At 46.3% G+C, this 16,719-nt stretch overlaps 3 pseudogenes; 1 reads left to right on the plus strand and 2 right to left on the minus strand.

Annotated features, from left to right (window-relative positions):
• Positions 1-14,415: 14,415 nt before the first annotated feature.
• On the minus strand, positions 14,416-14,533 carry LOC134930743 (5S ribosomal RNA; annotated as a pseudogene).
• Positions 14,534-14,724: 191 nt separating this feature from the next.
• LOC134931477 (5S ribosomal RNA) lies at positions 14,725-14,842 on the minus strand (annotated as a pseudogene).
• Positions 14,843-16,230: 1,388 nt separating this feature from the next.
• Positions 16,231-16,348, plus strand: LOC134930529 (5S ribosomal RNA; annotated as a pseudogene).
• The last annotated feature ends 371 nt before the right edge of the window (positions 16,349-16,719 follow it).

Raw genomic sequence — 16,719 nt, forward strand, 5'->3', positions numbered from 1 at the left:
ACAGGCTGGAGTTTCAAGATCTCCCACCTCACCGGTTCTTCAACTCAGGCTTCCCAGCTCTGCTGGTAGACAGGGCAGTCTTACAGGAAGCCATCCAAAAGTTGGTAGAGTCACAGGTCATTGCACCAGTTCCTCCCCATTTGCAAAACAAGGGTTACTATTCGAACCTTTTCGTGGTACCGAAACCGGATGGTTCGGTCAGGCCCATTTTGTACTTAAAATCGCTAAACCCCTTTCTGAAGGAGTTCAAGTTCAAAATGAAGTCTCTGAGGGTGTGATATCAGGTCTGGAGGAGGGGTAGTTCCTGGTATCCCTGGATATCAAGGATGCGTACCTCCACATTCCGATTTGGCTGCCGCATCAAGCTTATCTCCGATTTGCACTGTTAGACAGTCAGTCATTTTCATTTCATTTCCATGCCTTGTCATTCGGCCTGTCCACAGCACAGAGGGTGTTCACCAAGGTGATGGCGGAGATGATGGTTCTCCGCAGGCCAGGGGTGAATATAATCCCGTATCTGGATGATCTGCTGATAAAGGCATCATCCAAGGAGACGCTGTTACAGTCCATTGTTCTCACGACTCATCTGCTCAGGGAACACGGTTGGATCCTGAATCTTCCTAAATCACATTTGGAACCGACCAGAAGGTTGTCCTTTCTGGGAATGATCCTCGACATGGAAGTGCAGAGGGAATTTCTGCCGTGAATCTATGTGAAGAGGACTGCTCGTCACAGAAACTCAGACTCTCTGTTTGTCCTGTATGATCCCAAGAAACTTGGGTGTTCTGCTTCTAAGCAGACAATCTCTCGCTGGATCAGGTTCACTATCCAGCATGCGTATTCTACGGCAGGATTGCCGTGTCCTACGTCTGTTAAGGCCCACTCTACTCGTAAGGTGGGTTCTTCCTGGGTGGCTGCCAGGGGTGTCTCGGCTTTACAGGTTTGCCGAACAGCTACTTGGTCTGGGTCGAACACGTTTGCAAAGTTCTTCAAGTTCGATACTTTGGCCTCTGAGGACCTGAAGTTTGGTCAATCAGTTCTGCAGGAGCCTCCGCGCTCTCCCTCCCGTTCTGGGAGCTTTGGTACATCCCCATGGTACTAATGTGGACCCCAGCATCCTCTAGGACGTAAGAGAAAATAGGTTTTTAATTACCTACCGGTAAATCTATTTCTCGTAGTCCGTAGAGGATGCTGGGCGGCCGCACAGCGCTTCGTGATGCTGCAGTGGTTTCTTAGTTCAGTACTGCTTAGTTCTTGGTTAAGTACTGTTTTGTTACTTGGTAAGTAATATTGTTCAGCCATTGCTGATGTTTCAAGCTAGTTAGATTGGTTTGCCTTGTGTGGGAGCTGGTGTGAATCTCGCCACTATCTGTGTAAAATCCTTCTTTCAAAGTTGTCTGTCTCCTCGGGCACAGTTTCTAGACCGAGTCTGGTAGGAGGGGCATAGAGGGAGGAGCCAGCCCACACTCTCAAACTCTTAAAGTGCCAGTGGCTCCTAGTGGACCCGGACCCCAGCATCCTCTACGGACTATGAGAAAAGGATTTGCCGGAAGGTAATTAAAATCCTATTACCACAAACAGCAACTAGATTACAGCGCACATTAATAATCTTTTCAGACAGAAATCCCGGCAATTACCTGGCATTTCAGTGCCGGGGCGTTCTGCCGGTCTCTGCCTGACCCCCCATTTCACACAGAGAAGCAAATTACCGGGTCAAGAATTTTTACCTGGTAATTTGCAGATCAAGGACCTAATTCAGACCCTGTCGCTGATGTGCAAATGGCACTATGACGTGCATTTTGCACATCAGCGCATGGGCGTACACCAGTACGCGCATGTGCAAGGTCCTAAATTGCGTTATATCCAGAAAGCAGTTTAAGACCTGGAGGGGGGCGGGAACAGGGTGTAGACATCGCATTTCGTGGGTGTCAAGGCTCCGTTTAAGGGGCGCAGTCTGGACAACGGAGGCATGTCCGGACATTGCTGGGGCGGATCGCGGTTGCTGTGTGATGTCACACGCAGCCGCTGCAACCATTAATATGGCTGGTAGCCGTCTGCCTTAGCAGCTAGGCTGCATAGACAGAGGGCTACTCAAAACATGTGAAAGTAACGACGCTTTGCAATGATTTTGCATGTCTGAAGGGGGGGAGGGGGGGAGTCTGGATCTGGCATACGGGGAGTACTTGCCCTATGCCCTTGTGTTCACAAAATCTAATATCTACAAGACACATTGTCACTTTTGAATACTCTGCAACCACTTGCCTCTATTCATGAGCCAGTGGTTTTATGTAGTGCAGATGTGACTAGCATCTACACCTGATCCCTCATGATGCAGGAGTAGAGGCAGTCAGACAACTGATTACCAATAATCCTCTATACCTGGGTCCCCAAACAGAGTTTTTCATACAGCTACTTAGTTCGTTCTAACCAGAAATAATTTTTACATGATGGCAGGTTTTACCTCCAAAGGGCAGGGTGTACGATGGGGTCCTCTGTGGCCCCATAGTACGCAAACGCCTTAATGTGTAGTATAGAACAACAGTTGTTCTGGATTGGGGCATCGTTGGATGCTAATGTTCTATTGAACCTCAGGTATATAGACAACTTCTTGTTAATTTAGTCAGGTATGGAAAATCATTTGAAAAGTCTATGAGTGTAGTCAAATTGACTTACAATTCAAGCAGCAACAGCGTGCAATTTTTGGATGTTAACATCACCCTATAAGACCACAAATTGGTAACATCTTTATTTGTAAAAAGCACGGATAGAAATACAATTCTCGGGAATGATAGCTTTCATCCCCTACCACTATGTACTAGTCTTCTCTACTCCCAATTTCTTCAAGCTAGACGGATCACATCAGATCCCAAGGAAATAGTCTCTACATTAGATAATATGGTAGAAAAATTTGTAGATAGGGGCTATGAGCAAGGGTGTATCTAGGGGTCTGAGCGTTCCTGGCAAAGTAAGGAACTGGCGTCCCCCACCTCCCCCACCCAGAGACACAGAGGGGGGAGTTATAGGTAGGATGAGGTCCGGGACACTGAGGGAGAATTACAGGGAGGGTGTGGGTTACCAGGTAGGGACAATGATGTGGAGGGCTTACAGGGAGGCTGAGGTCAGTGACACTGAGGGGCAATTACAGGGAGGGTGTGGGCAAGGACACTGAGGGGGAATTACAGGAGTGTGCTGGCAGGGACACTGAGGGGGAATTAAGGGGAGGGTATGGGCAGGGTCACTGAGGCAGCAGTTACAGGGATGGTGCGGGCAGAGACGCTAAGGGGGAATTACAAGGAGGTTGCGGACAGGGACACCGAGGGGATATATGCACACATACATACAGTTAAAAAACCCTCTCTAGGTGTGGTGGCACTACGTGTCCCAGAAAATCCAGTTGACAAGGTGTGCTGGGACTTGTAGTCTCAACACAGCTGGACAGGCAGTCACTGGTCTAGATACCTCTCCATACAGAGCTCTCTCTTTGTGACCTGTTATCCAGACTACCAGGCAGTGTTGGACTGGGGAATGAAGGGCCCACCGGGGAAATGCAGTGATAGGGGCCCATACTTAGGGGTGTGGTCAGCCTACAAAGGGGGTGTGGCCAACCCCCATAGAGGCTTGAAATACACAATAGTCTTGTGCAGTGTAATGCAACATATTTATAATGTATAATACAAGTGCACAGTCTGGAACCTGATCCCTAGAGGAAGGAGTGGTGCCCCAGGCAGTGGGGCCCACCGGTGTTTTCCCCTATACCCCTATGGACCAGTCCGACTCTGCTACCAGGATAGACCATGCAGTGTAGCTACGGTACCCCCAGAAAATGTACAGGTATGCTCATGCTGCACTGCTGACTGGTGTGGATTGTAGAGGCTGCTGTTTGGTGACAGACCATGTGGGACCAATGAGAAGGGGAGCGGATGAGGAAGTGGAGGTGCCTCGGCCCTCCCCCCTTGGCCGGCGCCCCTGGCAAGTGCCATCCTGGCCAATAGGAAGATACACCCCTGGCTATGAGAAGTCTTTAACGAAATGGACAAAAACCAAGGTACTGAATATCCCACAAGAGAATACATTAAAGTGTTCTAGGGAATACATAAGTATTCCCGGTGGACGGGATGTCGGCTGTTAGTATCCCATCAGCTGCATAGGACGGAAGAACACACAGATATTTTGACTCTTAAATGCATTAAAGGAAAGCTTGATAGTCAGTAATTGCTCATCTGCTGTGTAAGGGTACAGAGAGCTCTCCCAGTGACCTAAAAGACTGTATTCAATAGCTGTCGGGTCCTTTCCGATGGAAAGGACCCAATCGCACTCTATTCAATGCCGGGCCAAACCCGACAGGTTTGGCCTGGTTCCAACAGTGTCAATCCAACATTTTTTTTTAAGTCGGATTGACATTGTTGGAAACTTGGCTAAAACCTGTCGGGTTTGGCCCTGCTTCCGACAATACACGCGGCTCGGTGGCTGAAGCCACCGATCCGCATGTTTCCTGACTTGCCAGAAGAAAATGCCCGACACTGAATACGTCGGAACCCCCTTCCGACCTCAATCAGTTGGAAACTGCTGTCTTTCCCTAAGTGTTGTGCAAGAATTTTTCCCTTTTTACCTCAAAGGCGGAACCCTAAGGAGAGTAAGATGCTAAGCAAGGAGACCTAGGGCCTTTTGGAATAGAGTCAGCCTATCCCTGCAAAACTTACATATTTAACATACAGTGGACGGAGTTTGGCCTGTCATCCCAGCATTTACAGCACTGAGCAGGGCATCAGAGGTGGGATGGGACAGAGAAGGAGGCGGATTATTCTCCTCAGCACCAGCCTTTTGACAGCATCAATCCGGGAAGGCCCATCTGGATGTGCAGCCTGGCCAAGATTTGCAGTGGCAGGCACAGCATGTCCTGTTGTAAGTTTAATTAGTTTACCAGGAGGTCCTTCAAAATTAAAGTTACACGCACGGAAATACTTGAAATTCTGTAGCGAAGCACAGGATATGGTATGGAATTCTCTACCAGAGAAGGTTGTAATGACTGACTCAATTCATATGTTTAAGAAAGGGTTAGAAACAATTTTAGCAGAAAAATGCATCCAGTGATATAACCTTTAATAATATTTTATAGTAGTATCTGGGGCAGTAAAATTAAACCCAGAGCATTGCAGTAGATCAAATATAGGTTGAACTTGATGGACATACTGTTTTTTTTTTCAACCTCAACAGTTATGTTATTATAGGTTATTCAACAAGTATAATATATACAGCCAATCCAGCTAGAGCCGCCTCACTTCTGCACCAAGCCCATGGAGCGGCAGGACGAGAGGCTGGGGTTGTGGTTGGTGGGAGATGACTGCTTCTACAAGAGGGAGGCCATGCAATTCATAATAGAGATCGCTGTGGCTAATGAGGGAGGGGGTTGGTGGGGGGTGCAATATGTAATATGGGGGCTGGGGATATATGGGTGTAGTAAGATGTGTGAAGGGTGACATGAGGTGCAGTAAGGCTGGGTTCAGGGTACAATAAGAGTGCATGGTAAATGAGGGGGTAGTAAAATAAGATTTTAAACCTACCGGTAAATATAATTCTCCTAGTCCGTAGAGGATGCTGGGGACTCCGTAAGGACCATGGGGTATAGACGGGCTCCGCAGGAGATAGGGCACCTAAAAAGAACTTTGACTATGGGTGTGCACTGGCTCCTCCCTCTGTGCCCCTCCTCCAGACCTCAGTTAGAGAACTGTGCCCAGAGGAGATGGACAATACAAGGCATGATTTAGCAATCCAAGGGCAAGATTCATACCAGCCCACACCAATCATACCATGTAACCTGGAACATAAATAACCAGTTAACAGTATGAACAAACAACAGTAACGGCCCAAGACCGATGTCAACTGTAACATAACCCTTATGTAAGCAACAACTATATACAAGTCTTGCAGAGTTTCCGCACTGGGACGGGCGCCCAGCATCCTCTACGGACTAGGAGAAATAGATTTACCGGTAGGTTTAAAATCTTATTTTCTCTTACATCCTAGAGGATGCTGGGGACTCTGTAAGGACCATGGGGTTTATACCAAAGCATCCAATCGGGCGGGAGAGTGCGTATGACTCTGCAGCACCGACTGAGCAAACGCTAGGTCCTCATCAGCCAGGGTATCAAACTTGTAGAATTTAGCAAAAGTGTTTGACCCCGACCAAGTCGCCGCTCTGCAAAGTTGTAATGCCGAGACGCTTCGGGCAGCCGCCCAAGTGGAGCCCACCTTCCTAGTGGAATGGGCCTTAACCGAATTTGGTACCGGCAATCCAGCCGTAGAGTGAGCCTGCTGAATCGTATTACAGATCCAGCGAGCAATAGTCTGCTTCGAAACAGGAGCGCCAATCTTATTGGCCGCATACAGGACAAACAGAGCCTCTGTTTTCCTAATTCTAGCCGTCCTGGCTACATAAATTTTTAAGGCCTTGACTACGTCCAGGGATCTGGAATCCTCCAGGTCACTTGTAGCCACAGGCACCACAATAGGTTGATTGATATGGAACGAAGAAACCACTTTAGGCAAAAATTGCGGACGTGTCCTCAATTCAGCTCGATGCACATGAAAAATCAAGTAGGGGCTCTTGTGTGACAAAGCCGCCAATTCTGACACTCGCCTTGCCGATGCTAAGGCCAACAACATGACCACCTTCCAGGTAAGAAATTTCAACTCAACCTTGTTAAGTGGTTCAAACCAGTGTGATTTTAGGAACTGCAACACCACGTTCAGGTCCCATGGTGCCACTGGAGGCACAAAAGGGGGCTGGATGTGCAGCACTACCTTTACAAACGTCTGGACTTCTGGAAGAGAAGCCAATTCCTTTTGAAAGAAACTCGAGAGGGCCGAAATCTGTACCTTAACAGAGCCTAATTTCAGGCCCATATCCACTCCTGTCTGTAGGAAGTGGAGAAGACGACCCAGATGAAAATCTTCTGTAGGTGCATTCTTGGTCTCACACCAAGACACAAACTTTCGCCAGATACGGTGATAATGTTTTATCGTCACCTCCTTCCTAGCCCTTATTAAAGTAGGGATGACCTCTTCCGGAATCCCCTTTTTCGCTAGGATTCGGCGTTCAACCGCCATGCCGTCAAACGTAACCGCGGTAAGTCTTGAAATACACAGGGCCCCTGCTGCAACAGGTCTTCCCTCAGAGGAAGAGGCCAGGGATCTCCTGTGAGCATCTCTTGTAGATCCGAGTACCAGGCCCTTCGAGGCCAGTCTGGGACAACGAGTATCGTTCGTACTCTTCTTCGTCTTATGATCCTCAACACCTTTGTGATGAGAGGAAGAGGAGGAAACACGTAGACCGATTTGAACACCCACGGTGTTACCAGAGCGTCTACTGCTACTGCCTGAGGGTCCCGAGACCTGGCGCAATACCTCCGAAGTTTTTTGTTGAGGCGTGACGCCATCATGTCTATTTGAGGAGTTCCCCAAAGACGTGTTACGTCTGCAAAGACTTCTTGATGAAGTCCCCACTCTCCTGGATGGAGATCGTGTCTGCTGAGGAAGTCTGCTTCCCAGTTGTCCACTCCCGGAATGAAGACAGCTGACAGAGCGCTTACATGATTTTCCGCCCAGCGAAGGATCCTTGTGGCTTCCGCCATTGCGACTCTGCTTCTTGTCCCGCCTTGGCGGTTCACATGAGCCACTGCTGTGACATTGTCTGATTGAATCAGATCCGGTAGGTTTCGAAGAAAACTCTCCGCTTGTCGAAGGCCGTTGTAAATGGCCCTGAGTTCCAACACATTGATGTGTAGACAGGACTCCTGGTCTGACCAAAGACCCTGAAAATTTTTTCCCTGTGTGACCGCTCCCCATCCTCGGAGGCTCGCGTCCGTGGTAACCAGGATCCAATCCTGAATTCCGAACCTGCGACCCTCTAGGAGGTGAGCACTTTGCAACCACCACAGGAGGGACACTCTGGTCCCTGGGGACAGAGTTATTTTCCGATGTAAGTACAGATGGGACCCGGACCACTTTTCCAGAAGGTCCCATTGAAAAGTCCTTGCATGGAACCTTCCGAAGGGAATGGCCTCGTAGGCCGCCACCATTTTCCCCAGAACTCGAGTGCATTGGTGAACGGACACCCTCTTCGGTTTTAGCAGGTCCCTGACCATGTTCTGGATGTCTTGGGCTCTCTCTATTGGGAGGAAGACCTTCATTTGTTCCGTATCCAGTATCATACCTAGGAACGGTAGTCGAGTTGTCGGAATCAACTGTGACTTTGTTGCTGGAGCACTCTCAGAGAGAGCGCCACACTGCTCAGCAATTTCTCCCTTGATCTCGCTTTTATCAGGAGATCGTCCAAGTATGGGATAATTGTGACTCCATGCTTGCGCAGGACCACCATCATTTCCGCCATTATCTTGGTGAAAATCCTCGGGGCCGTGGAGAGTCCAAACGGCAACGTCTGAAATTGGTAATGACAATCCTGTACAGCGAATCTCAGGTATTCCTGATGGGGGGCATATATGGGGACATGAAGGTATGCATCCTTTATGTCCAGAGACACCATAAACTCCCCCTCCTCCATGTTGGCTATTATCGCTCTGAGAGATTCCATTTTGAATTTGAATCTTTTTATGTACAGGTTTAGGGATTTCAGATTCAAAATAGGTCTGACCGAACCATCCGGTTTCGGGACCACAAATAGGGTTGAGTAGTAACCTCTTCCCTGCTGGTGCAGGGGAACCTTGATTATCACTTGCTGTATACACAGCGTTTGAATTGCAGCTAACACTATATCCCTTTCCGATGTGGAAGCTGGTAGGGCCGATTTGAAAAATCGGCGCGGGGGCACCTCCTCGAATTCCAATTTGTAACCCTGGGAAACTATTTCCAACACCCAGGGATTCAGGTCCGAACTGACCCAGGCCTGACAGAAAAGTCGAAGACGTGCCCCCACCGGTGCGGACTCCCTCAGGGGAGCCCCAGCGTCATGCTGTGGGTTTTGGAGTAGCCGGGGAGGACTTTTGTTCCTGGGCACCTGCCGAAGCAGGTGCTCTCTTGCCTCTGCCCTTACCTCTGGTGAGGAAAGAGGATCCCCGACCTCTTTTGGACTTGTGCGACCGAAAGGACTGCATCTGATAGGGTGTTACTTTCTTTTGCTGTTGGGGAATATATGGTAAAAAATTAGATTTACCTGCTGTAGCTGTGGAAACCAGGTCCGTTAGCCCATCCCCAAACAATACATCACCCTTATAGGGTAGTACTTCCATATGTTTTTTGGAATCCGCATCACCCGTCCATTGGCGAGTCCATAAGGATCTTCTCGCTGAGACAGACATGGCATTGGCCCTAGAAGCTAGCAATCCAATGTCCCTTTGAGCATCCCTCATAAATAAGACTGCGTCTTTAATATGGGCTAGAGTTAGGAATATAGTATCCTTATCCATATTATCAAATTGATCTGTCAGCTCATCTGTCCAAGCTGCAATTGCGCTACACACCCATGCCGACGCAATTGTTGGTCGTAGCACAGCCCCCATATGAGGATAAATACACTTTAAGGTAGTTTCTTGCCTGCGATCTGCAGGGTCCTTAAGGGCTGCTGTGTCAGGAGACGGTAGCGCCACTTTCTTGGACAAGCGCGTCAGGGCCTTGTCCACAGTGGGGGGTGATTCCCAAATTTCCCTGTCCTGCTTAGGGAAGGGGTATGCCATATAAATTCTTTTGGGGATCTGCGGTCTCTTATCCGGAGTCTCCCAAGCTTTTCCAAAGAATTAATTTAATTCATGAGATGTGGGAAAGTTAATAATCTGTTTCGTTTCCTTAAACATGTGTACCCTTGTGTCGGGGACCGAGGGTTCATCCACAATAGGCAACACATCCCTCATTGCCACAATCATACCCTGAATGGTTTTAGTCACCCTAGGGTGCAAGTTTACTTTGTCATAGTCGACACTGGAATCAGAATCCGTGTCGGTAGTAGTGTCTTGTGTTAAGGGACGCTTTTGAGACCCCGACGGGCCCTGTGAGTCGGTCCAATCCGAGGATTGACCCCCTGATGTCCCCCCTAAATCAGCCTTATCAAGCCTTTTATGTAAAGATGCCACACTTGCATTCAACATATGCCACATGTCCATCCAATCTGGAGTCGGCACAACCGACGGGGACACACCACTCATTTGCTCCACCTCCTCCTTGGAGAAGCCTTCCGCATCAGACATGTCGACACACACGTACCGACACCCCACACACACAGGGATTAACCTATAAGGGGACAAAACCCCAGCCAGGTCCTAAGGAGAGACAGAGAGAGTATGCCAGCACACACCAGCGCTTAAAAACACTGGAAAAAATATGTCCAGATAGCGCTTTTTTATATATAATATGCCAATTCCCACTCACTGCGTCGCTAATGTGCCCCCCTCCTCTTTTTCAAGCCTATGAAGTTCAGCAGGGGAGAGACCAGGGAGCCAGCGTTTTCCTCATGCAGCTTCTGTGGAGAAAATGACGCTGGTTAGTGCTGAGGATCAAGCCCCGCCTACCTGACGGCGGGCTTCGGTCCCAGTGATTTTTCAATAAAATGGCGGGGGATCATAGATTTAATTCTCCGCAGCCTAATCAAACTGTATTTGGCCAAAATGTGAGGTTTATTGCTGCCCAGGGCGCCCCCTTCGCCCTGCACCCTTCAGTGCTGCTCTGTGTGTGTGTGTGTGTGTGTGTGTGTGTGTGTGTGTGTGTGTGTGTGTGTGTGTGTGTGTGTGTGTGACTGGGAGCAATGGCGCGCAGCTTACCGCTGCGCGCCTTACCTCATGAAGATCTGATGTCTTCTGCCGCCTAAGATGTCTACTGCCTTCTCTATCCGGCTTCTATCTTCGGCATCTGTGAGGAGGACGGCGGCGCGGCTCCGGGACGAACCCCAGGTGAGACCTGTGTTCCGACTCCCTCTGGAGCTAATGGTGTCCAGTAGCCTTAGAAGCAGTGCCCAACTTGACAAGCCAGCTCTGCTTCTCTCTCCTCGGTCCCACGATGCAGGGAGCCTGTTGCCAACAGGACTCCCTGAAAATAAAAAACCTAACAAAATTCTTCTTCAACAGAAAACTCTGGAGAGCTCTCTGCAGTGCACCCATTCTCCTCTGGGCACAAGATCTAACTGAGGTCTGGAGGAGGGGCATAGAGGGAGGAGCCAGTGCACACCCATAGTCAAAGTTCTTTTTAGGTGCCCTATCTCCTGCGGAGCCCATCTATACCCCATGGTCCTTACGGAGTCCCCAGCATCGTCTAGGACGTATGAGAAAAGGGGGCTGGTACAGTGAGGCTGGGTACATGTGACATGGGGGTGCAATAAGATGGAGTTGGCGATATTGGAAGGAAAAATTAGGTGCATGGGGGTGCAGTATCATGAGGGCTGGTGATGTGTGAGGGACTGTAAACACAGAAGAGATGGATCTGGGGACACAGGAGATGGTGCTAGGGGGAACACAAGAGGTGGAGTTGGGAGTATAAAGTGCTGGAAAGACACAGGGATGGAGCTAGATATACATAGGGGAATGGTGCTGGAGAGACACACAGGGCAGAAGCGTGTTAATGCTGAAGACACAAAGGGGGATGATGCAAGAGACACACAGGGAGGACCACTGGTAGGGTTAGAAGAAAATGCTGGGATACATAGTGCTTTCATAGTGAGTTATCCAAGTGACAAGGGGGCATATTATTATTATTGGATTTTAGACCTAATAATTACTATTTCTTATCACCTCTATTTGTAGCAATTAGAAATGATAGATCACGCAGGTGTACTGTTAATCACCCGCAGGGACAGAAGTCAGTCCATGCTATGTGCAAGAAGTGAAATGATTGGAAAAGCAATCATTTCACTTTTCTTTCGGGAGCCGCATGTGCAGGGGCCATTGCTGGGGAGGGTTTGTGTGAAATGTAGCCCATAGGCTAGTGTCTGTCGCCTTCTTTACAGTACGGGGGACAGCCTGGAGGCCTTCCAGCATCTCCGGGAGTACTAAGCATGCCCCCAGAGTGATTAAAAGGTGATGTACCATTAGGCCATGCCATAAGTAGCCCTCTTTTGAAATGATGTATGTTGGGATTTAATGAAAATGTTTCTGCTTTTGTATAAAAGGAACATTGGCAGCATACAATCAATAGGTTGATATCAGTCAACATCTATCTTAACATAGCCAGCTACAGTACAAGGGCCCCAACAGAGAAAAGCAGCTCACGTATCCCCATCTCCCCATCCAAAATATTTATTACCAGTTATTTATATAGCGGAGACGTATTCCACAGTTCTTTAACAGAATATTTAGTCCTTCACATCAGGACCTTTCCCAGTGGAGCTTACAATCTATATTCCCTATTACATGTACATTCACACACAGTCACACTAGGGTTAATTTTTGTTTGGGGGCAATTAACCAACCAGTTTATTTTTGGATTGTGGGAAGAAACCGGAGAACCCAGAGGAAACCCATGGAGGCACATGGAGAATCTGCACCACGTGGGAATTTAACACATGAACTCAGTGCTGTTAAACAGTAACGCAAACCATTACACAATATGCACATGTACACCCCCGGCTGCTGATGCTATTTTCCAATTTCTTTTTGACACCCCTAACTTTCATGCTAATTCTATCATTGTAGGAAGTTTTTGTGATTTCATAGCACTAGAAATCAGTTTTGTATCTCGCCCCACTTCAACAGACCCCACCCCTATTAGGGCTGCTTACAAAATATTTCCCAGGCTGGTTTTCCATCCCAATCCGACCCTGGGAGGGGGCATGTCCTTGACTAGGTCTTACGTGAAGGACTAAAAATAAATAAATAATAATAATAATAATAATAATAATAATAATCTTCTTTCCAAATTTTATCCGTCTGGTAAGAAAGACATATTGCATTAATGATGCAGGTTATGTAGTAGTGATTCCTTTCTGGTAGGTTTTTCCAAGAGGACATAAATGTTCCTTAATTTGAGCATATACTATACATCTGGCAGATCCCCTGGCTGGTTGGAAAATCTGATAATAGATTAGAGCAAAAATAGGAATTAAATACCTACCGGTAAATCCTTTTCTCGTATGTCAGAGTCAAATATATTTCTAATAAATATTAAAAATGCCAGCTCTAATATATGCTGCGGACGCAAGCCGCATCTTATTACCATATACGAAAAAAGTGCGCTGTACGTCGCAAACACTACATCCCTTAAGAGAAAACAAGTACACGCACGCATTGTCTGAGTTCCAAAGCTCATTGATTTATATATATTTGATATTAAAAGGATATGTATACAATATATCACATGTACAGTATATATATATGGTTACAAATTTACAATTACATAAGAAGCAAGAATCCATACAGTTACAGCCACAGCATACAATTACCATTTCCCTGTCCCTCTATGCATACTTCGCTCCATTTCCTCCATCCCTGGATCTGCCTCAACACCAGCTAACAGCAACTGAACAGACAGCATCTCGAACAGCACCCAGCAAAACAGAAACTCTTGTGCCTGGGATCAGCTATACACTGTGTATGTTGGGGGAGTACATGTCTTCTGTTATTGGTCCAGGGGAGGGAAGTTTCTCATTCTTGATGAATCATTGGTCAGTTCATATGCAAGCCTTGAAGATGACATCATAGGGGTTGGCCTCTGGCTTCCTGGCCACATGCTTCCTTTCAGGAATGTCCTTTTGTTCCAATAACAGTGACTTCATATTCCTACATTTAATCATAACTACTCATTGCAATGTGCTACAATCCAACCACAGGCACCAAACAAATCCACACATTCCTCCGATCATTTTGACACCAAGCACGACATGTCCATCTTGCTCCGCTCCAACAATACACATACATGATGTTATACTCCATTATATAATTTAAAACCTTATAATGTCTGGTGTTTGACATGTTTAATTTATGTGTGGTATGAAATATGTGTTGAATATATCCTTGTGGCTTGTCTGTGTGAATGCATATGCTACAATTGGAAAAAGCAAGAGAAAAAGACAAAAAAACCTTTTTTTGGGAGCACTCATTTGTTTGATAGACGTAATGTATGTAATATTAAAACATAACCTTTAATTGAATCTTGAATAAAAAAACCTTTGGACAAAAAAGAATTAGGACTCGTGTGTGGTGTTAATGTTGGTGTAAATCTTATTTAACCTTTTTAGCAAATGAGGTATAAGATAATTGAGAAGGTGAAAATATCAAAGGGATAGTGAAGGATACCAAATGGTTTCTTAGGATCCAAGGTATCCAAACAAATCACTGTACATGCTTAAATTTGGGGATATCTGAATTGAGACAATGTAGGCTTAATAGAAATGGAGCTCAAGAGATATGTGAGAAGGATGGAGCAAGGAATGCAAAGAGACTTCTCTTGATGGTAGGGGGGGGCAGGGGGATTTTAAACAGAGGCCCACTACACCTGGTATTCTCAGGAGGTTTCCCGTCCTAGTACCGACCAGGCCATGCCTGCTTAGCTTCCGAGATCGGACAGGATCGGGCGTATTCAGGGTAGTATGGTAGTGGGCCAATGATGGGGGGAAAAAAAGAAAAGAAAAGAGAAGAAAAAAAAAAAAAGGGGGGAAGAAAAAAAGGGAAGAGCGACACTTCAATTTTCTGTACTCTAATAAATCGATACCATGATGGTCTGAAATGGTTTTTCCAGATAGGAGAGTGTGTTGGGATTTTTGGGAGTACGGACAAGTTTGATCTCTAAAATGGCCCACTGCACCTGGTATTCTCAGGAGGTTCCCCTTCCTAATACTGACCAGGCCATACCTGCTTAGCTTCCGAGATCGGACAAGATCGGGCGCATTCAGGGTAGTATGGCCGTGGGCCTATCATAAAGAAGGAAAGGAAGAAGAGGTCACACTCTGTTATCTGTACTTTGCATGAATCAGGACCAATGGTCCGAAATGGTATTTCCAGAGAGGAGTGTGTGTGAAGAAATGAGGGAATATAGGTGGAGAGAAGAATGAAGGAGGGGGGGAAGAAGAGGGGAGAAAGAAAAGGAGAGATATTGGTTGTATGGGTCTCCAAATTGAAGATCAAAATAATGATGAATAAATAATCATGGGGAGAATACCCCCTAAAGAGTTCACAGATTCGCTGTGTGATGTTGTGAGAGATATACTGACAAAAGTTGTACAAGTGCAGGGTTGCTTGTAAACTGGGGGAGGCCCACAAAATAGATAAATAGCTCAAGGCTCACAACAAATTGTTAGAACACGCAAATGTGTACTGTTGCTTGCTCCATATAAATAGAAAAAATAGTGATAATGAATAAATGAATAGATAAATAATCATGTGGAAAAAATGCCCCCCACCCAAGATTCACAGACTCACTGTGTAATGTTATTGAAAAATATACTGACAAAAGTTGTGCAAGTGCAGGGTTGCTTGTTGACTGGGGGAGATCCACAGGGTGGTTAAAGAGCTCAAGGCTGGCTCACAACAATTTGTTAGAACACACCAATGTGTGCTGTTACTTGCTCCATAAACACAGAGAGCAGTTAATAAGTGAAAAAAGTTTAGAGCTCAGAACTGGCTCACAGCAAATACTTAAAGCCTTATTCCATCCTCTTGAGCAATGCCATAACTTTGGAACAATGATAAATAAATTTGCACTTAAATGCACTGCTATAACATTAAGAGATAGTAAGTGATTTACACTCAAATGCTGCTGATAATACAAGACATGCAAATATAGCTATACATTAGTGTAGAGAAAAGATAACATAACTGTAATTGATATCCACTTAAGGCATGAGCGGGGAGGCAAATGAAATCTGGACTCTGAATAGTCCTATACTATCAACAAAGCTTCTGTTGCTATGACAATATGCAACAGGAGCAGTTGGTTTGGGAGAGAAAAAATGTTCAAATCCTGGTGGTTGAATGAGTTACCGTAGCCGCAATATGTACTACCCTGAATGCGCCCGATCTTGTCCGATCTCGGAAGCTAAGCAGGTATGGCCTGGTCAGTATTAGGAAGGGGAACCTCCTGAGAATACCAGGTGCAGTGGGCCATTTTAGAGATCAAACTTGTCCTTACTCCCAAAAATCCCAACACACTCTCCTATCTGGAAAAACCATTTCAGACCATCATGGTATCGATTTATTAGAGTACAGAAAATTAAAGTGTCGCTCTTCCCTTTTTTTCTTCCCCTTTTTTTCTTTTTTTTTTTTTCTTCTCTTTTCTTTTCTTTTTCCCCCCCCATCATTGGCCCACTACCATACTACCCTGAATACGCCCGATCCTGTCCGATCTCGGAAGCTAAGCAGGCATGGCCTGGTCAGTACTAGGACGGGAAACCTCCTGAGAATACCAGGTGTAGTGGGCCTCTGTTCAAAATCCCCGTGCCCCCCCCTACCATCAAGAGAAGTCTCTTTGCATTCCTTGCTCCATCCTTCTCACATATCTCTTGAGCTCCATTTCAATTCAGATATCCCCAAATTTAAGCATGTATAGTGATTTGTTTGGATACCTTGGATCCTAAGAAACCATTTGGTATCCTTCACTATCCCTTTGATATTTTCACCTTCTCAATTATCTTATACCTCATTTGCTAAAAAGGTTAAATAAGATTTACACCAACATTAACACCACACACGAGTCCTAATTCTTTTTTGTCCAAAGGTTTTTTTATTCAAGATTCAATTAAAGGTTATGTTTTAATATTACATACATTACGTCTATCAAACAAATGAGTGC

The sequence above is a fragment of the Pseudophryne corroboree genome, chromosome 5 (assembly GCF_028390025.1).
Source record: "Pseudophryne corroboree isolate aPseCor3 chromosome 5, aPseCor3.hap2, whole genome shotgun sequence".
NCBI classification, from domain to species: Eukaryota; Metazoa; Chordata; class Amphibia; order Anura; family Myobatrachidae; genus Pseudophryne; species Pseudophryne corroboree.